Source organism: Rattus norvegicus, chromosome 4 (genome assembly GCF_021556685.1).
Source record: "Rattus norvegicus strain SHRSP/BbbUtx chromosome 4, alternate assembly SHRSP_T2T, whole genome shotgun sequence".
In the NCBI taxonomy this organism is placed as follows: domain Eukaryota; kingdom Metazoa; phylum Chordata; class Mammalia; order Rodentia; family Muridae; genus Rattus; species Rattus norvegicus.
Window position 1 is genome coordinate 111615109 of NC_141537.1, and position 21380 is coordinate 111636488.

The 21380-nt window shown below is 39.8% G+C and overlaps 1 protein-coding gene across 6 annotated transcripts in view; it reads right to left on the minus strand.

The window, feature by feature from the left end:
* Ctnna2 (catenin alpha 2) overlaps positions 1–11363 on the minus strand; it is a 1149154-nt gene extending 1137791 nt beyond the window's left edge. For 3 of the 6 annotated variants that reach the window (XM_087656637.1, XM_087656638.1, XM_087656636.1), the window contains exon 1: positions 11172–11363. The gene's annotated coding sequence lies outside the window, so the exon portion shown is untranslated. The remainder of the gene's footprint in view (positions 1–11171) is intronic. The other 3 variants (NM_001106598.2, NM_001415842.1, NM_001415843.1) reach the window with 1 other exon arrangement.
* Positions 11364–21380: the final 10017 nt, after the last annotated feature.

Genomic DNA, 21380 nt, shown 5'->3' on the forward strand with positions numbered 1-21380 from the left:
ATGAATAATTTAGAAGAAATTTGAATGAACGGGTCAATTTTCTCAATCTGCATAATCAGTAAAAGTTTTTTATTGATTTTTATTTGATATTTTAGGGATGGAGAGATGGCATGGTTGTTAAGAATAACTATTGCTCCTGCAGAGAACCCACATTTGGCTCGCAGTGCTCATGTCAAATGCTTCACAACTGTCTGTGACTCTAGTTCCAGGGGACCCAACATCCTCTTTTTATCTCTGTAGGTATCTGAATCACATGCACATACCCATACATAATACACACATATACATATAATTTTAAAATCTTCTAAGTTTCATGATATATGGTTATAAAAATAATAATAAAGTGAACCTTTTCTTGTCAAGCTTGAAAAATATGGTCTTTAGGCAAAATATAAAGGTAAATTCTGGCCAAGAAGTTGAGGAAACAAAAGCCTCCTATGGGTCAGCTGGCTACCGTGTTAATATTTCCACGTTCTTTAATGCTGGCACTAGATGCAACTGAAACACTGTCTTGCACAGCACCCCGAGTACACAAATGACTAAAGAAGACAGCAGGTTCCAAAGAATACAGTTGTTTTATAATTTAAGAAATGTAATATATCAAACATTTTCATAATCAAGCAGATCACTGTTCACTCAAATAGCTAGCAGTTTAGAAGGAAATAGCTTTCCGACTCCTGAGAACCCCTACAAAACAATCTTCATAAAATGTTCAGAGAGGCCCAGAAAATTGCCATGTCAGTATGTACAAGAGATTATATAGATTTTATTTATACAATACACCTCATCCAAAAAAGAGTTCATAAACAGAAAGATATGTGTATTAATGTTGTGGGGTACCGTGTTCCCAGAAGATATCTAAAATTCACTTGTTATGCTGCTGTCTAGACCAAGTATTTAAGATATAAGTATGCCTAATTTATACTAAATCCTTGTTAGAAAAAATACTTTAAGTTTAGTATTAGCAGAAACTGTATGGAAATTAGTGTTTGTTTTTCATTTTCAAATTTGTGTTTGATCCATGTCCTATGACCTCAACTTTGTACTATTATCATCATCATTATTACTTTTAATAGAGTTGAGCCTATAGTGTTCTACACACTGGGCAAGCTTTTTCTTCCACTGAATGTTATAACTACACTTAGTTTCTTATCCTAATATATAGAATGGTCACACAAATTGGTGACCAAGAAATGTAAGAAAGACAAATTTTGAAACAGAGAAGTATTTCAGCAAGGAAACTCAGAGCCAAACTATGTATAAAAACCAAGAGATGTGTTAGCTTTATCAGCGAAGAATCAATAGAAACTAAAGGAAACCTTCCACTCCCCACAGTAAAAGCAGAGCAATGTGGACACAGATGGTAACGAATGGGACAAAACTAGAAGGATCTCCTTCTGTGAAGAAAGTGATTCATGATCCTGAATGTTACAGGAACAAAAACTGAAAACTAACAGGACTCCAAAAAAAAGTTGTCATCCCATCTCCCTCAAAACTACCTTCAGGATAGAATGAAAGTTAAAATGCCAAAAATGCTCGTTCTGAAATTAAGTAACTTTTGGAGCACCGTAGCAGCCTTTTTAAAAGGGTGTGATAGAAGTAAATAGGAAGCTTTAGAGGAAGAAACTCATTTGGATTCCACAATGTCCTCTATACTACAGGGACCATAACATTCCATTGTGACTTCTGGAATTACAACGAAACTCTCCTTACCCAGAGAATACAACAAACATACAAAGTGGAAGCATGAAAATGGTCAACCTAAAAACACAGATATGTTTACACAACCATCAGACAATTACATGGAATTACTAAGACTCTTTAGAATTCACAGAGGGAAAAATGATAAGAAAGACAGCTTCCTTTCCATGTAGTTATTAGAAAACTTTTATATATGCACAACTACCTTGTATTTGCAGAGGTGTGGGATCAGGCATGTTCAGGCTCACAGGTGGAACAGAATTTATGTACTGTTTTAAGAGAAACCTGGCACTAACTATCCAAGTAGAAAGTGCGCACCCTGCCTGAACTAGCAGTTGTAGTTAGCAGCATTCAAACAAAAGGCGCTGGTCCATGTGGAAAGTAAAACAGTGTAAAGATGGTTCTTACACCCTTGCCTAAAATAGGAAACGAGCAGAACAAACTGTCTATGGAAGCACAAAGGCTCAAGAATCCAAGGAGGCTCACTGTGTACAATAAATCCTGACACTGGCAAATAATGACAGAAACAATCAGATACCATCTTCTAGACCTACTATGTGACATATAGGTAAAGAGTATCACCTAAGTTAAGCAAGCCTTTGTGCATCTGCGTGTGCGTGTGTGTGTGCATGTGGGTGTGTGTGGGTGTGTAGCCTGTTTGCATACCTACTAATAAGCACATTCAGCAGAGACATTGGCAATCTAAACTTAATTTGTTGCCGATGACATAGATCACACTAGAAGGCAAAGTTTACCAGGTATTTTATATCTATATATACTCAAAAACTGTAACTATAATTTCTAATGGATGTGATGCTATCCCAAAATATGTAGAAAAAAATGTATTATGCCAGATAGTGCTTAAATGCATTTAGTTTCAAAATAAGATACAAAATGGTACAATCTAAGCAGAGCTGTCAAAAGATATCACTATAAATTAAACTGGAATATATCCATGATGGGAGAGGACTAGAAATTTACCAAATATTCACTGGGCAGTTATTTGGACTACATTTTTTGTATTGTTCTGAGGTTTCCACTGGAGTTTTCCTTGTTATTTTCTGGACAGTAGGTTGGGTTACTGTGTCACTATCAATGACAACCTGGTGTTCTTTTGAAACAATGTAGCCCTTGTTTCATTCTTGAGATACTTCTGTGTACACAATGTGTCAACATTTCTGCATTCCCAGCCTGTCTCCTCCATGGGTCTCCCTTAGCAGCTGTTTTCTCAGCAGATATCAATCAAGAGCTTTAGCCTTTTGTCTCTGGGATGTTGTTTTCTATCTCCCCCACTGCTAAGCATTGATCCCACATTCCTGCAGGGACAGGTCTGCCTCAGTCCCCAGACCAAGGCAGGACTGAAGGAAAAGTTTCTAATGTAAGACCACTTTCACTTCTGTACTCTTACTGCAAGAGCTGAATTTTCCTTCATTGAAGAACTGGATTTCCGAGCCAATTCACTGCAGAGTTAGAAGGGAATCCCACACACTCTACTATGTAGCATTAAGCTGCTCAAGTGAGTATTTTATATCTGTGTGCAGGCTGTCAATTTGTGAGATCAAATACCATGTCTTATTCTCCCATGAATTCTGAGCTGTTGCTCTGCACAGACAAACATACACAGTTTTTCATACCTTAAAGTATTTAAGGAATGAGTGATTTATTTGAACTGAAACCTGTAGGATTTGTTCAAAGATGAAATGGGTTTGGAGACTTAATTCAATCACAAGTATTTGTGAAGGGACTGTAATAGAAAAAAAATGTTAGAAAAAAAAAGAAGCTACAGTTTTTATCTAGGAAGAAGACCTTAGAAAACAGTGCAAGAATAATTACTGTTTTGGCTTCACCCTGAACCAGCAAAACATGTAAACCTTCTTGCCTGAGGTCCTGATTTCACAGATGGGCAAACTGCAATCAAGCTTGCTTGCCTGGAACTGACACTATTGCCAACACTCACGTTTGCCTCCTGTCCCAACCCCATGGGTCTTCCCTGTTTTGCACTACTTGACAATGTTTGTGTGCTTGCCCACTTTTCAACTGTTGCCTTGAGTCTAAATTCCTTTCCCTTCTCTTCCAGTTCAGGCTTTGGGCTAGGGTGTGAATTTCTTCATCTTTTTTCCAGAGTACATTTGATACCTGTTTTTGCCCACGTTCCAAAATAAGCTCTCCCAAAACACACAGGGCCTTTGGTTTCTGTCTCCTTCCAATAGCCCAAGAGCGTCACTGCAGCCCGTGAATGCACTTTAAACAAATGGCAAAGCTTGCTAGCCATGCAAGGTCTTCTGCTCATCAGCCCTTCCATTGGCTTTGTCCAGTGCTGAGCAGTCAGATAAGAGAGCATGCTGCAGGATGGCTTCTGGCAAAAGTTTCCTCATTTAGAGGCCACTGCCTGCAGTCTGTTAGAAACTAGAGCAGCTGTCCTAGTACTGGCAGGGCATGAGGCTGACAGTGAGGCCAGAGAGCAGGCCAGAAAGAAAGAGCTGAACACAGTTTTATCCGGAAAACCCATCCTTCCACTCTGGCTACTTTTCACAGCTCCTTTCAAATGCATTTCTTTCCCTGTGTGGACAGGACATACACAACTGCTTTTCAAAGTGCATTGATGAACTTGTACAGAGGACACCAGCAGCAGCAGCAGCAGCAGCAGCAGCAGCAGCAGCAGCAGCAGCAGCAGCAGCAGCAGCAGCAGAAGCAGTAGCTGCTTTGCTAACTTTTTGAAAGAAATAATCTTAGATGGGAATTTGACAGGGTTCCCAGTCGTTTTAATTTTAAAGATACAATGAGTAAAGCTGGCACAAGTTTATAATATAAAAGTTTTTATGCGTTGTTAGTTTTCTCAGTAATGGACTGAAAGCACTTTTACAATTAGGGGAAGTGTCAAACTGCTTTCCAAAGTATTACACTGTCACCAGTCAAGTGTAAGTGCTATATATCGTTGCTTCCTATTCTCCCCTAAACTCGATGTTGGCAATTTTCATCTAGAAACTTCATGGTTAATGTCGTGCCGTCACATTTGTTTTTTTTTCAGGTTTTATTTTATTTTCAGTCCTGTGCATATGCATTCGCTATGTGTCAGAGTGTGTGGATGAGTTCAGGTACCTGTGGAAGACAGAAGCTTGAGATTCCCTCCAGCTGAAGTTACAGGCAGTTGGGTTCTCTGCAAGAGCAGCAATGTTCTTAATCACTGTGTCTCCTCCTTAGCTCCACTCTGTGGCTTTTAAATTTTCTTCATTTGTGTGAGAAAAAGAAAGAAACACCTGGCCTGGAGATCTGGCTCAGTGGCCAAAGCGTCTGCTGCACAGACCTGAGAACCTGAGTTTTTGTCCACAACACTCACATAACTGCTGGGCAGGTATAGTGATGACTTGTAATCTCAGTGGTCCAGAGTAAGCAACAGGAGACATTTCTGGGGGAGCTAGCCCCATACATTATCCCAAATTGTTGAGTTTCAGCTCAGCAAGACACTCTATTTCAATAATTGAAGTCAAACAGGATCTAAGAAAACATAGAACAACAACTTCTGATCTCTGCAGGCGTGCACAAATATGCGCGTGCGCACACACACACACACATACCCCCCCACACACACACATTCATGGAAGTGTAAGCAGAAGTTTTCTGCTAAAACTAATGAAGGCAGGCTTTCCATAGGGTGAAAGAAATGTATTTGAAAAGGTTTCTGGGTTCAAACCCTGGGAACCACACGATGGAGAGAAAGGACTCCATCAAACTGTTTTCTAAAAGTTACACATAGGCCATGTATGATTTGCATCCATATCTCATCCACATTTTAGTTCCAAAAGCTATATATTAAACGCTATGTGAATACCCAAATGTATGTGTATATAGGCAAAGAAGATAAATTATATGCTTGCTACATAAGTGTGATACTTACGTTGAAACCCATTCCCTAGTTAAGTATTGTAACACGAATCTGTAATCTCATAATTCATACAGAGAAACAGGATTTTCAGAAAGGAGAATTACAATGAGTAATCCTGTCTCAAAGGACTGACAACTATAGTTGTCCTTTGACCTTCATATGTGAGCCATGGTATGTGAACACACACACACACACACATACACACACACACACATATAAACACACAAACACCTTGCAGACATATTCAGATACAGGAAAGATAAATAATATATATATATTAAAAACAATTAAAACATGGGTTCTAGTATTATGACAGCAAAAATAAAAGAGACCCTTAACTGAACAGCAGTTATAAATTTTATAGATCAATACACAAAATTAGTCCACTTTGTGTCATCTGTACTCAGTCTTCCCAGTTGCTAACTTTACCTGATAAAACAATTATATTTCACACATGAAAATTCCTATTGTTAATACACATGAAAGCAATGAATTAAGAGCTGTGTTTATGGATCAAGCCTTCAAATCAAAATGAGTAATAATATCATTTTTCAAAGTAAAGACCTGAAGTACTAAGTGTTATAAAATGAGATTATAACTGTCTGTTATTATAATATGCCCTAAGCAATCATTTCAAAGAGGTGTATAATGCATATTTCTGGTTGTGTTCAAATTGGTGTTTAAAGGCAAAAAAAAAAAAAAATTAAAGTAGGAAACTGAAAGTACCCAACATACTTGTTTTTCAAAATTGTCTATTTCTGTAATGCAATAACAAGTCGAAATGACACTATTTAAATATTTTTATTTAGACTGTAGAATCTTTCAAGGATACAGAGATTGAAGTATAAAATAAAAACACCACGTCCCTAAACAAGTCACTGCTGCCAAATCCTCTAAGATGCAGAACACCGGAAGTGAGGGTCAATAGTGTATAAAAGGTGGAAGATAGAAAAGGGTGTGAAATGTCATTCTTTAGACTACACACAGCCATTATCATCATTAACTCACATCTGTAGTTACTGGACTAGACATTTCCAAGACCTGTATCATCCACAATCCATCCAAGACAGAAGCGCAACCTGCCCTTCACTTGCTGATGTCAGTCGGTCTAATGGAACCTTCTAGATCATTGTCACATACACAGTTCTAGTTAGTCTCAGTGGGTCACAAACAAAACAATCGGCATACTTGAGAGATATTTGTGGGGAGGGGTGTAGTAAGGAGGTGGAATGACTTATTGTGTGATACTGTAAAATAATGATGATTATAATACCAAACATTTTAACATCACGGCTTATATATTACTCACTTTTGGAAACATACACTTGCTTATGACTAATATAACTTTTATGTTTTACCAGTAAGTAAACTTTTTACTACTAGGGAGAAAGAAATGAAGTTGTGTGCACCCACTAAAAACAGAATAGGTCAACTCTATAAGAACATAATCACTGCCACGTGGAACTTTGTTGCAGACAGAGAACTTCCTCGAAATCTATTTTCTAAAGAAGGAATTCAATTTTTCAATTTCCATTTTTGCTGTTAGATGGGGAGACATCACAAAACTGTTTAAGAACTTCAACCAGAATTGAAGGTTGACTCACAGATTTTGTCTATAAACATCTATCTGCCCCTCCATCTTGTACAGATATTTAACATGATCAGGACAAGTTTCAGACACCTCTTTCTGTCACCACATGTTAATACACAAATAAAACATCTAAAAAGCCAGCCATTCTCTTTTGGCAGCTGTAATATTTTTTTACATTCCTGTAAAAGGGAAAATTAGTAATTAGGTAATGTCGTGAGTAAAACATAAAGCTCCAAGAAATAAAATTACTTCAAGAAGTTCTGCTTTTGCACATGTTAAATAGACCATCTTCACAGAGATACAGTCCTAGAATACCCATGGCATAAGGAAAGGGAGGTGTCAAAAACAGTATTAACCATTATTGTCTAGCAAAAGTCAAGTGTGTCCTCTGTCTCACAGTTTAAGGAAAAACCCTGAAAAGTATGTTGTGAGTCTGCCTGTGGCAAAGACTTAGAGTTCTGTGTCTTATGGAGGCATGGAGTACGCGATAGGATAAGACAAAGAAATAAAATTAAAACCAGATGGTTGGTAACTGAATCCCCAGTGAGAAAGTGGATCCTAAAGTACAATTGACTTGTCCGGGGTATTCAACACTTTTTAATGTATTCACTAATTTAAACAACAGTCCAGAAAATGAAAAGTCTTGTTCATGTGCCTCTCACCCGTCACACTGGGCTTTCCCCTCCATCTCTGTTCTGACTCCTACTGCTTCACATTCGTCTCTGGGACCCCCATACAGGCCTGAATGCTTCTACTAAATAAAGCAGTTTCCGCGGTCACACAGCCATCTCTGCCCTTCAGAACTACTGTCACGTCTCTCTTCCATAGCCACAGTGCATAAATCTATATAACATGTTAGAATACTTTAAAACCTGCCCTCCCAATTAAAATAATGCTAGTGAAAAACATAGTTTGCTTCAAGTTTTGTGCTAAACAGATTTAACCTCTAAGCAAACTCCAAGAATCATAATCTCAAATCATTGATAAAGCAAGTTTCTCAAACAGCAGGTGAAGCACACTGTGTTCTCAAGTAAGAGAAGCTGAACTCAGGTCAGAAGCTTTCTACAAAGATCTAGCTCTTTGTAGCTCTGAAACTGGACCTCATGCAAATACCCTCTATCTTCAACTACCTACAAGCTGAGGCCAAAGACAGTGTCTTTTTCTTCCTTCCACGACAGCTCTCACGAGAGCCAGCATTAGCTTGCATGTGTGTTAAGAGCTTGAAGTGGGGGACATATACAGAATTTATGCAGAATATTTCATGTGAGGGTTCATAGCTATGTGGTCTTTATTTGTATCTTAAAGGCCCATGTAATTATAAACAGATGCTTCTGGAAATAAAATTCATGAGGAGTCAGAGCATGTGTGCAAAGGTGTTTGTTAGTTAGGGATCAAGCTGCTCTTTTCTTGTTTGTGTTCTGTTTTGGGGGTGCTGTGGAACAAGCCAAGGCCTGGCTCATACCGGGCAAGAAAACTAATACTGAGCTATATACCACAGTTACATCAAATTGCCTTTTTATGCATTAATTCCTTTTCAAACTCATATTTTATTCATTTAACTCATCTACTCTCCTAAGATATTGTCGTAAACAAAATATTTCATTTTCTATTTCTTTAATAACTTCACTCGCCTTTCACAATATTGATGAATATTTATAAACAAGAGTCAGATAAAATGTGCCTTTCATTCCATAGTGAGCACTGTATTCTTATCAGAAATACTCCCTCATCGTCCTGTGAGGGAAATTTGCCACATAGAAAAAGCAAGCTGATGAGGAACAACTGCTCCTCCCACACTCAAAACTCCACAAAGCAAGTGTAATAGGTTGGCAGGCAGAATGGCCTTTGAAAGTAAGTTAGAACAAAACAGACTTATTATCACCATATATGATTGCCACAGCTAAAACTTAGGGCAGGGAAAGGAACAGCAACAGCAAAAGCACACCTGTATGGAATTCACCGGCAACTAATATAACTGTTCAAATACACACACAGTTGACCACCATTCTACCTGGACATATCCGTAACCGATACTCCAACCAAGCTTCTGCCACATGGATCATAAACCTGAGAAGCCATGAAAAGAGCTGCATTCCTCCGGGGAAGGTGAAGGGGAGAGGCTTCTCTTGTTTCGCAATAACATATACTTCCCTAGTACTAACCCACATGACCGTCTGTACCAGCCATTTAGGCAGGTCTGCACTCTGTCACTTAGAAAGACATTTCTCTTCATCTCAACAGCTACTTTACTCTCACATAAAATGCAAAACTGCCTGCTACACCGAAAGAATATCATCAAAATTTCAACGCAAGAAATAAACCCACGACTTCCTCTATACTATACTTATGGGCTGCAAGTTCAATGAACCCAGTTTTCCTACCTCTACCAGTGCTATTTATACAGGAAAATGTAGCTATTTTAAAGTTAAGGTTAGGGAGGCTGTTATCATTCAGAAGAATCTCGATGGACAAACTAAGTCTTTGATTTTTCAGTTTGTTTTTATACACACAATTAGACCTACTGAGATGATATAGTGGAGCAGCAGTGCCGTGCCACCATGTAGAAGTTAAGCTTTTTAGAAACAACATTTGCAAACAGAAACACTGCAATACCCTCATCCCTGAGAAAGATTGAAATGTGCTGAAGTGACACTGAAGACAGCTATGTGAACACAAGATTCCATGCAAGGAACTGATGCAAAATTGACGGAAAATTTAAAATTCTTAGGAACAATCCTCCCAGAGTCAATTCAACTTTCCCATTAGTGTAAATGCATCTAGGAATCAGCACAGTCACTCAGGACATTTTCTTTTCAAAATATCGGGATGCCTACAAGGTAGCCGAGCAGGATTGAGAGTGCCTGTGCTGAATCCTATCAGGCAGCTAAAGCTATCAAAATGATATGTTTACAGGACGGTAGAGTACAGCCTCATTCTTCAATAGCCGGCTAGCCATTCTCAGTGTCTTGAAGTAAACCAGGGATGAACAAAAAGTGTTATCTTTCTATTTCCTCAAAGCAAGTTCTCCGGGTGTTTTGCATATCAAGCAAAACACAATGTGTAATGCACGAGTATTAAAGTTGAGAGAGTTTCTGTCTGGGAAGTAGTGACGGAGCCAAGGACACACAGGTTCAAGTCCAAGCTGAATATTAGGCGGGTGGTTTGAAAACATCAATCCAGAAAGGCCTAGAGGAAGGGATTCAGGCTTCCACTGTTGCCAACCTTGCTCTCCCCTCCCCTCTTTTTTCTCTTGTTCCCTTCCAGGCTTCTTATTCCTTGTGGTTTCTCATGGAGAGGACAATCAAAGCAGAAAAGGCTGGGTTTTAAATTAGTGTGATACACAGTGGGAATGTGTAATTCCCCAAGAGGAAAAAAAAGAAAGGAAGAAACTGTTGAAGAGGGAAGTCGGAGGGGACGGTTGGAAACATATCTAAGTGACAACCTCCCCACCCCCACCCTCTATAGCACATATCCATAGATTGTTCCTGGACTCTATTCGTTCCAGTTCTCAGTACTCTATCCAACTTGACCCTTAATCCTGACAATGTAAAGAACTGCAGGGCATCCTCTGCGCGAGCGTGCTTCTCTTGGTACAGGAAACCAATTTTCAAGAAACCCCTGAATCCGGACAGTTGTACCAGGCAAGGATGCTCTGACCATCCCACCCTCCCTCCGGGAAGGGGGTGAGGATAAGGAAGGGGGGGGGGGATGAAGAGAAGGTAGATAAAAGGTATGCAAAGATGAGCTGGAGGGTGAGTGGCTAAAAGAAAGACAGGGGAGAAAGAAAGGGTGGGAAGGAAGTAGGGCTGGGTGAGAGAAGAAAGGGATGAAAGGCTGGAAAGGAGAAAGGAGCGGAGAGGAGAGAGGGATGTTGGGAAGGATGAGGGCGGGAGGGCTGGGGAGCGGGAGGGAGGGGAGGACGAAGAGGATGGGAGGGAGGGAGGCAGGAAGGGAGGGAGGCAGGCAAGGATGGAAGATGCTCTGCCCGGGACTCACCTCTGTGGGTCGGTGGGAGTTTCTCGCCTCCTCCTCCTCGTCCTCTGTCTGCAGCAGCTGGCACGGAATGACAGAAGCGACTGGAGAGGCGGCGGTAGGGACTAGGGCAGCTGCTGCAGCTGCTTCTGGTCGAGGTGCGGTGCCGCCCGCTCCGCCCGGGTCTCCGCCTCACTCAGGGCTGCCAGCAAAGCCGCTCCCCCCTCCCCCCGCCCGCCCCGCGTCCTGCCCAAGCGAGCGGCAGCGGCCCGGATCGCCGCTAGGGGAGGTGCCCAGTGCGCACGCGCGGCCGCTCACTTGCTGGCTCCTTTGCTCGTGCCCGCGACTCGGCCGGGCTAGCAAAGAATGAGCACGCGGGCGCGCCGCCCGGGAGCTCCGGAGGGGAGGGACTGGAGAAAGGAGCCACAGAGGGCGCAGGTGCCGTCTCCATGGCAATGGCGTTACCCTCTGGGCGGGGACCAGAAGCTTGATGCCGGCCCTGCAGGGAGGGGCTGGACTCCTGAATGGTCTGCAAAGGCGACAGAGGGCTGGTTGGGGTTCCACACTCAGAAAGACCATAACACGTGGCAGCAGGAGGCCAGCGCCGGGTGCAGTCCAGTCGGACCTGTGGCCCGGAACGCCAGAGAACCTGGAAGAGGATGGAACTGTTAAGAGAAATCGGGGCTGTGGCTCTTTAACAAACCTCTGTGAACAGTTTCCATGGAAGGCATTGTAGTTATCTGTATTAAGCACTCTTGACATGTGGAAGTATCCGAAATGTTTAAGGTCACTCTGTCTTCACATGGGTTACACGAGTTGAGAACATGCATAGCGACATGAGTACTAGGAGCTTGGTGACAGGGGTCTAACGAAGAGATTTGCTTAGAGGCAAAAAGGATACACAGCTACATACAGCAAGAAGCATAAGTTACAATTGTCTTTGTTCGATCACAGTGCGGAATGACAACTTTGGCTTTGTCTGTACTACATCAAAGCGGAAAAAGTGCAAGAAAGCTCTGGCAACTTGGAATGCAGCCTACACTTATTCCATCTGGAATCCTCATCCACTGCCATTGGATCTTTTGTTCATGCTATACTTAGATGACCCTGTATCACTGGATACACGCATTCCTAATGCCCTTTTATCCTTGGCTGTGTCGCGATATTTTCATCTACTGTTGCTCCTAAATTGAACATTTTCACTTGTTAGGAAATTACATGGAACTCAAGTGTCTTACTATCTCTAGACTACCTCCGTTTGCTCCTCTTCTTTTTCCCTAATGTCTCCTTGGCTGTGCTTTCCTTTCCCAGTTACCGCTGATCATATTTAAGACGTCTAGGGAAAGTGGACGATATCGTCAAATGCAACCTAAACGATGATTTCTAAACATCGTTCTCACATAATGGTGCTTCAGGACCACGGACAGTAGCACCGCAGGCAGGCCAGCTTTCTTTCCTCAGTCTTTTCTTTAGCCTATAGAGACTGGAGAAATACTCATGGGTGGGGATGGGAGACAGTAAACAGACAAAATAGATGGACTAACTAGCTAAATAAATAAAATACACAGATCACTTAAAGAATGTGTGCTATATTATATGACCCTGTAAACTGGAGCAGGCCGGCAGCTTCCTTCAATTAGAGTTTGGAAAAAATCATGGATTTAGAGTAAGCACTTGCAAGATCTTGTCCTGAGGAACTGGCAAGAGTCTGGCTTGTAAAGTGCTTCTATATAATCAGAGAAACCTCATAGCAGAGCTACACGGCACCATGCACCACACACGGCAATAAGCACCTTCAATTTTAAAAATTCCCAGAATAAGGACTAAAGAGTACCAGCTAAATGAGGCGGAATACTCAAAGGGCTGCCTTTTGTTCTGATATTATTACTGAGATTTTTTTGCTTTTGTTGTTTTTTTTTTCAAGACAAGGTTTATCTGTACAGCCCTAGCTGGCCTGAAACTCTCTGAAGGCCATGCTCATCTCAAACTCAGAGGTCCAAGATCCACCTGCTTCTGCGTACCAAGTGCTGGGATTAAAGACTTGTGTCACCATTGTCCGGGTATTGCAGTGATATTTTTCCCACTTGTTTGGGTGAACCTGGAGGATCGAAACTGAAAGATATAAATTTTTGGTTCTGCTAATTAGGCTTCCATTTATAATTCGACTCTAATTGACAACAAATTAGTCTACACTATGTACTTCCCGTGTGAATATATCTGTAGTGAATATCACAACGATAAGATATTATTGGAAGAAATTTGAAAGTAATTTATAAGCTTCTTGTTTGTGTAATGTTTAAATTAGTGTTAACTACAAATGCACTACAAAACCATCTCTAATTTCTCATATCCAGGGCCTCTCTCATGCTTTCAAACTGTACTTTCAAACTGTTGTCTGTCAGGCTGTCTAAGGAAATCATTGAAGCAATAGATTTAAGGCACAATCAGGTAAATGGCAGCTGATAGTTTTGCTTTCTACTTCCAAGGAATTTAATAATTCATTTGTATTTTGAAAGAAGGGAAGCCCTCCTGCCTGTTTCTATTGAAAATTCAAGCAGAACACAAAATTCGTCATATTTTTTCAAATAGTAGTGTAAACATTATATATAATATCATATCTGTCATTGGACTCCACAAAACTATCATTTTGTCTTTTCCATTTATCTTTGTTTCTTTTGTCAGTGGCTATTTTTTTTACATCTTTGATTTTTCTGCATTCAAATAGTTGCCCTTATATACAACCCTCAGAAAAACATCAGCCTTCCCCTTCCTCCATTCATTCGAACTATAAATGCCAAAAAATAACAAAGAGTATTGTTAAATCCACACTTTTTTGTTCAAATGGAAAAGTATCATATAAATTAAGGATAATTTTTTCTGCAATGGTGTGACATCTAGATTTTTTAGAAAAGATTCCAAAACAACACTGACAATCTTAAGTAAAATTACACCTGGAGCTTATACATTTAAATGTCAGAACTCTGTAGAATGAGGCCCTTATTCAGTCTGTCAACTTTGGAGATTTGTTTCTGTGATGTTCTCCTGAGAAATTTCTCTTTTTAATAGAGTTTCTACCTTAGATTCACAGAAAACAGTGGAGAGTGGAATGTCTATAAATCCTTTGCAGCTTTCCACACAATCATCTACCTTCTACATTGAGACACCATTATCCCCCAAGTACTGAATTTAGAATAAACTTTCTTCTTAGATGGCTGCATACTTTAGATTTTACAATGTAACCACATGTACAGCAAGCCATAGAATCACAAGGAATGATTTTACTGCCCTAGAACACCTCAGTGCTCTATCCATCCCTTTCTGCTTTCACTCCCTGATGATAATTTGTCTCTTGTTATGATTTATTTTTTTATCTTCTAATTATGTGTATGTGTGTATGGTGCACATAAATGGAGGTGTCTCGGGAAGCAAAAAGCAGATACTAGATCCATTAATTGGGAGCTGATAAGCTGCATAATATGGGTGCTTGGAACTGAACCCAGGTCTTCTACAAGAACTGTGTACTCTTAATGACTGAGCCATTTATCTAGACTCCCATTTCCCTTTTATCTTTCTACTCTACCTGTTAATTCACTCCATCCCTTGTCCCACTGGTGGAATCATACTGTACATAATTTTTTAACTGAGTTATTTTCATTTGGTAATTCATACACAATATGTAATGTGTAATGTGTAGTATGTAATATGTAACATAATATGTGATATATGATATATTATATATGATGTATTGTATATGATATGTGATATATGGTAGAATATATGATATATGCTATACAATATATAAAATATGATATATGACATATGAGATGTGATATATTATATGTGATATATAATTATATTATAGTATATATGTGTGTGTGTGAGTGAGAGAGAGAGAGAGAGAGAGAGAGAGAGAGAGAGAGATCCCAACCCATCTCCCAACCATGAATAATTTCATTTCCAGATGTTTATTTTTGCTTTAACACAAAATGATAATCCATTAATACTGGCTGAGACAGAAGTTTACCCATTCACCTACTGAAAAACTTCTTAGTTGATTATAATTTTGAAGAATCATAGAGACAGCTGCCATAACAATTTTAACATTAATAACATGTTAATTATATCATATTTATCAACTGACTGCCAGTTTTATTCTATATAGACCTACCTTATTCTTTGATATCAGTCATAAGCTTCATACTATTGTTGACAAGATAAGCAAACTATGAAACTCTAACTTTAGTTATTTGTATGTATGCCTTTCAGTCTTAATTCTTCCAAAATTACTTTTTTTCGGCAGTTCTTATTTTCTCTGGCCAGGTCATATAAAATATCAATTGTGAACATTATTTTTTCAGGTATTCCAAGCTTTTGGGCTAATATCCACTTATCAGTGAGAACATACCATGTGTGTTCTTTTGTAACTGGGTTACCTCATTCAGGATGGTATTTTCTAGTTCCACCCATTTGTGTAAAAATTTCATGTAGTCATTGTATTTAATAGCTCTGTAGTACATAATGGTATAAATTATCAGAATCTATTCCTCTGCTGAAGGACATCCGTGTTCTTTCCAGCTTCTGGCTATTATAAATAAGGCTGCTATGAAGATAGTGGAGCATGTGTCCTTGTTATTTATTGGAGCATCGTTTGGGTATATGCCCAAGAGTTACCACTGGGTCCTTAGGTAGCACTATGTCCAATTTTCTGAGGAACTGCCAGACTGATTTCCAGAGTGGTTGTACCAGTTAGCAATCCTACAAAAATGGAGAAGTGTTCCTATTTCTCCACATCTTCGCCAGCATCTCCTGTCACCTGAGTTTTTGATCTTAGCCAGTCTAGCTGGTGTGAGGAGGTATATCACTGTGGTTTTGATTTGCATTTCCCTGATGACTAAGGAGGATGAGTATTTCTTTAGGTGCCTCTCAGACATTCGGTATTGCTCAGTTGAGAATTCTTTGTCTAACACTATACCCCATTTGTAACAAGGATTATTTGATTCTCTGGAGTCTAACTTCTTGAGTTCATTGTATATATTAAATATTAGCCCTCTCTTGGCTTTAGGATTGGTAAAGACTTTTTCCCAATCTGTTGGTTTCCATTTTGTCCTAATGACAGTGTCCTTTGCATTACAGAAGCTTTTCAATTTTATGAGGTTCCCATTTGTCAACTCTTGATCTTAGAGGATAAGCTATTGGTGTTTTATTCAGGAAAATTTCCCCTGTGCGTAGGTGTTCCAGGATCTTCCCCACTTTCTCTTCTATTAGTTTTAGTGTATCTGGTTTTATGTGGAGGTCCTTGATCCACTTGGACTTGAACTTTATACCAGAAGATAAGAATGGGTCAATTTGCATTCTTCTACATGGTGATCTCCAATTGAACCAGCACCACTTATTGAAAATGTTGTCTTTTTTTCCATTGGATAGTTTTAGGTCATTTGTCTAAAATCAAGTGACAATAGATGTGCGGGTTCATTTCTGGGTCTTCAATTCTATTCCATTGATCTATCTGCCTGTCTCCATACCAATACCATACAGTTTTTTTTATCACGATTGCTCTATAATATAGCTTAAGGTCAGAGATGATAATTCCCCCAGAAGTTCTTTTACTTTTGAGGAAAGTTTTTGCCATCCTGTTTTTTTGTTTTTTTTGTTTTCTTTTGTTGCTGTTTTTTATTATTCCAAATGAATTTGCAAATTGCTCTTTCTAACTCTAGGAGGAATTGAGTTGGAATTTTGATGGGGATTGCCCTGAATCTGTGGGTTGCTTTAGGCAAGATGGCCATTTTTACTATATTAGTCCTGCCAATCCATGATCATGGGAGGTTTTTTCATCTTCTGAGATCTTCAACTTCTTTCTTCATGGACCTGAAGTTCTTGTCATACAAATCTTTCACTTGCTTGTTTAGAGTCACACCAAGGTATTTTTATATTAAATGTAGCTATTGTTAAGGATGTCATTTTCCTAATTTCTTTCTCGGCCTGTTTATCCTTTGAGTAGAGGAAAGCTACTGATTTGTTTGAGTTAAAGTTATATCCTGCCACATTGCTGAAGTTGTTTATCTGATGTAGGAGATCTATGGCAGCATTTTGAGATCACTTAACTATACTATCATATCATCTGCAAATAGTGATATTTTGATTTCTTCCTTTCCAATTTGTATCCCTTTTACCTCTCTTTCTTGTCTAACTTCTCTGGCTAGGACTTCAATTACTATATTAAATAGAAAGGGAGAGAGTGGGAAACGTTGTCTAGTCCCTGATTTTAGTGGGATTTCTTAAGGTTTCTCTCCATTTAGTTTGATTTTGGCTACTGGTTTGCTGTATATTGCTTTTACTGTATTTAGGAATGGGCCTTGAGTTTTTGATCTTCCCAAGCCTTTTAACATGAAGGGGTGTTGAATTTTGTGAAATGCTTTCTCAGCATCTAAGGAAATGATCATGTGCATTTTTTCCTTGAATTGATTTATATAGTATATTTCTTGATAGATTTATGTATGTTGAACCCTCCTTGTATCCCTGGGTTGAACCCAACTTGATCATGGTGGATTATTGTTTGGATGTTTTTTGTTGGATTCAGTTTGCAAGAATTTTATTGAGTATTTTATTGAGTATTTTTGTGTCATATTCTTGAGGGGAGTTGGTCTGAAATTCTCTTTCTTTGTAGGGTCTTAGTGTGGCTCAGGTATAAGTGTAATTGTGGCTTCAAAGAAGGAATTGGGTAGTGTTTCTTCTGTTTCTATTTTGTGGAATAGTTTGAAGATTATTGAAATTAGGTCTTCTTTGAAAGTCTAATAGAATTTGCACTAAACCCTCTGGTCCTGGGCCTTTTTTGGTTGGGAGACTTTTAATGACTGCTTCTTTTCTTTTTTTTCCTTTAAGCAATCTACAGATTCAATGCAATCCCCATCAAAATACCAATCCAATTCTTCAAAGAGTTAGACAGAACAATTTGCAAATTCATCTGGAATAACAAAAAACCCAGGATAGCTAAAGCTATCCTCAACAATAAAAGGACTTCAGGGGGAATCACTATCCCTGAACTCAAGCAGTATTACCGAGCAATAGTGATAAAAACTGCATGGTATTGGCACAGAGACAGACAGATAGACCAATGGAATAGAATTGAAGACCCAGAAATGAACCCACACACCTATGGTCACTTGATTTTTGACAAAGGAGCCAAAACCATCCAATGGAAAAAAGATAGCATTTTCAGCAAATGGTGCTGGTTCAACTGGAGGTCAACATGGCGAAGAATGCAGATCACCCTGTACAAAGCTTAAGTCCAAGTGGATCAAGGACCTCCACATCAAACCAGACACACTCAAACTAATAGAAGAAAAACTAGGGAAGCATCTGGAACACATGGGCACTGGAAAAAAATTTCCTGAACAAAACACCAATGGCTTACGCTCTAAGATCAAGAATCAACAAATGGGATCTCATAAAACTGCAAAGCTTCTGTAAGGCAAAGGACACTGTGGTTAGGACAAAAGGGCAACCAACAGATTGGGAAAAGATCTTTACCAATCCTACAACAGATAGAGGCCTTATATCCAAAATATACAAAGAACTCAAGAAGTTAGACCGCAGGGAAACAAATAACCCTATTAAAAAATGTGGTTCAGAGCTAAACAAAGAATTCACAGCTGAGGAATGCCGAATGGCTGAGAAACACCTAAAGAAATGTTCAACATCTTTAGTCATAAGGGAAATGCAAATCAAAACAACCCTGAGATTTCACCTCACACCAGTAAGAATGGCTAAGATCAAAAACTCAGGTGACAGCAGATGCTGGCAAGGATGTGGAGAAAGAGGAACACTCCTCCATTGTTGGTGGGATTGCAGACTGGTAAAACCATTCTGGAAATCAGTCTGGAGGTTCCTCAGAAAATTGGACATTGAACTGCCTGAGGATCCAGCTATACCTCTCTTGGGCATATACCCAAAAGATGCCCCAACATATAAAAAAGACACGTGCTCCACTATGTTCATCGCAGCCTTATTTATAATAGCCAGAAACTGGAAAGAACCCAGATGCCCTTCAACAGAGGAATGGATACAGAAAATGTGGTACATCTACACAATGGAATATTACTCAGCTATCAAAAACAACGAGTTTATGAAATTCGTAGGCAAATGGTTGGAACTGGAAAATATCATCCTGAGTGAGCTAACCCAATCACAGAAAGACATTGATAAGTGGCTATTAGCCCAAATGCTTGAATTACCCTAGATCCCTAGAACAAACGAAACTCAAGACGGATGATCAAAATGTGAATGCTTCACTCCTTCTTTAAATGAGGAAAAAGAATACCCTTGGCAGGGAAGGGAGAGGCAAAGATTAAAACAGAGACTGAAGGAACACCCATTCAGAGCCTGCCCAACATGTGGCCCATACATATACAGCCACCCAATTAGACAAGATGGATGAAGCAAAGAAGTGCAGACCGACAGGAGCCGGATGTAGATCGCTCCTGAGAGACACAGCCAGAATACAGCAAATACAGAGGCGAATGCCAGCAGCAAACCACTGAACTGAGAATAGGACCCCCGTTGAAGGAGTCAGAGAAAGAACTGGAAGAGCTTGAAGGGGCTCGAGACCCCATATGTACAACAATGCCAAGCAACCAGAGCTTCCAAGGACTAAGCCACTACCTAAAGACTATACATGGACTGACCCTGGACTCTGACCTCATAGGTAGCAATGAATATCCTAGTAAGAGCACCAGTGGAAGGGGAAGCCCTGGGACCTGCTAAGACTGAACCCCCAGTGAACTAGACTGTGGCGGGGAGGGCGGCAATGGGGGGAGGGTTGGGAGGGGAACACCCATAAGGAAGGGGAGGGGGGAGGGGGATGTTTGCCCGGAAACCGGGAAAGGGAATAACACTCGAAATGTATATAAGAAATACTCAAGTTAATTAAATACTGCTTCTATTTCTTAGGAGTTATGAGACTGTTCAGATGTTTTATCTGATTTTTTTTTTTTGAGCTAAAGACTGAACCTGTGAACTTGTGCTTGCTAGGCAATCACTCTACTTCTGAGCTAAATCCCTAACCCCTTTCTGATCTTAATTTAACTTTGGTACCTGCTTGTTGTTGTAAAAATATAAAAATAAAAGAGGTAGAGTGTCTTTTGCACCCTGCTTAGGTCCGCACCGAGGTGCCCAATATATCTGCTAGATATCTTGGCAGAAACACAGCCCAGCCTCACACTTTCTTACACTCAAACCCTCACATAAAAGAACACACAACACAATAATCTTAGATCCAATTGGTAAAATATAATTGCCCACTTAAACATACAAAGCCCGGTACCATCCATCCCTTGAGAACATTAATAACAACCTGTGAATACACAGAGCAGAATCTTAACATCACCTGCCATGGCTTCTCCCCTCTCTCCATCCCCCCGTTTCTTCCTCTCCCCCTTAGTCTCCTCCTCTTCCTTCAAATTTCTCTCCTGCCCATCCTTCCTTCTCCTCCAATAACAGGTCCCTCTATCCTGTACCTGCCCCTCACCAGTACTTTACAAATTCAATGGAGAGGTGGTTCTGGTGAAGTCACCTGAGTTCTGAGTCCCTGACTAGGCAGCTGTCCTTGGGGGAGTGGAATTAGCATCAAAATACAGTAACTTCAGGGCTAACCACAACACCTGCTATCTCTCTACAAAATTGTCCATTTCATTCAGATTTCCCAGTTTTGTTGAGTATGGGCTTTTGTAGTAGGATCTGATAATTTTTTGAATTTCCTCAGTTTCAGTTATTATGTCTCCATTTTCATTTCTGATTTTGTTATTTTGGACACTGTCTCTCTGCCTTCTGGATAGTCTGGGTAAGGATTTATCTATCTTGCTGATTTTCTCAAAGAACCAGCCCTTGGTTTTTTTGATCCTTTGTATGGTTCTTTTTGTTTCTATGTGGTTGACTTCAGTTCTCAGTTTGATTATTTCATACCTTCTACTCCTCTTGGGTGAATTTACTTCTTTTGTTCTAGCGCTTTCCTAGGTGTGGTAGAGTATGCTCCCTCCAATTTCTTTTTGGAGGCATGCAGAGCTATGAGCTTTCCTCTTAGCACTGCTTTCATTGAGTCCCATGAGTTTGAGTATGTTGTGCCTTCTTTTTCACTAAATTCTAAGAAGTCTTTAATTTCTTTCTTTATTTCTTCCTTGACCAAGTTGTCATTGAGTAGAGTGTTCTACAGCTTCCATGTATGTAGGACTTTCTGTTGTT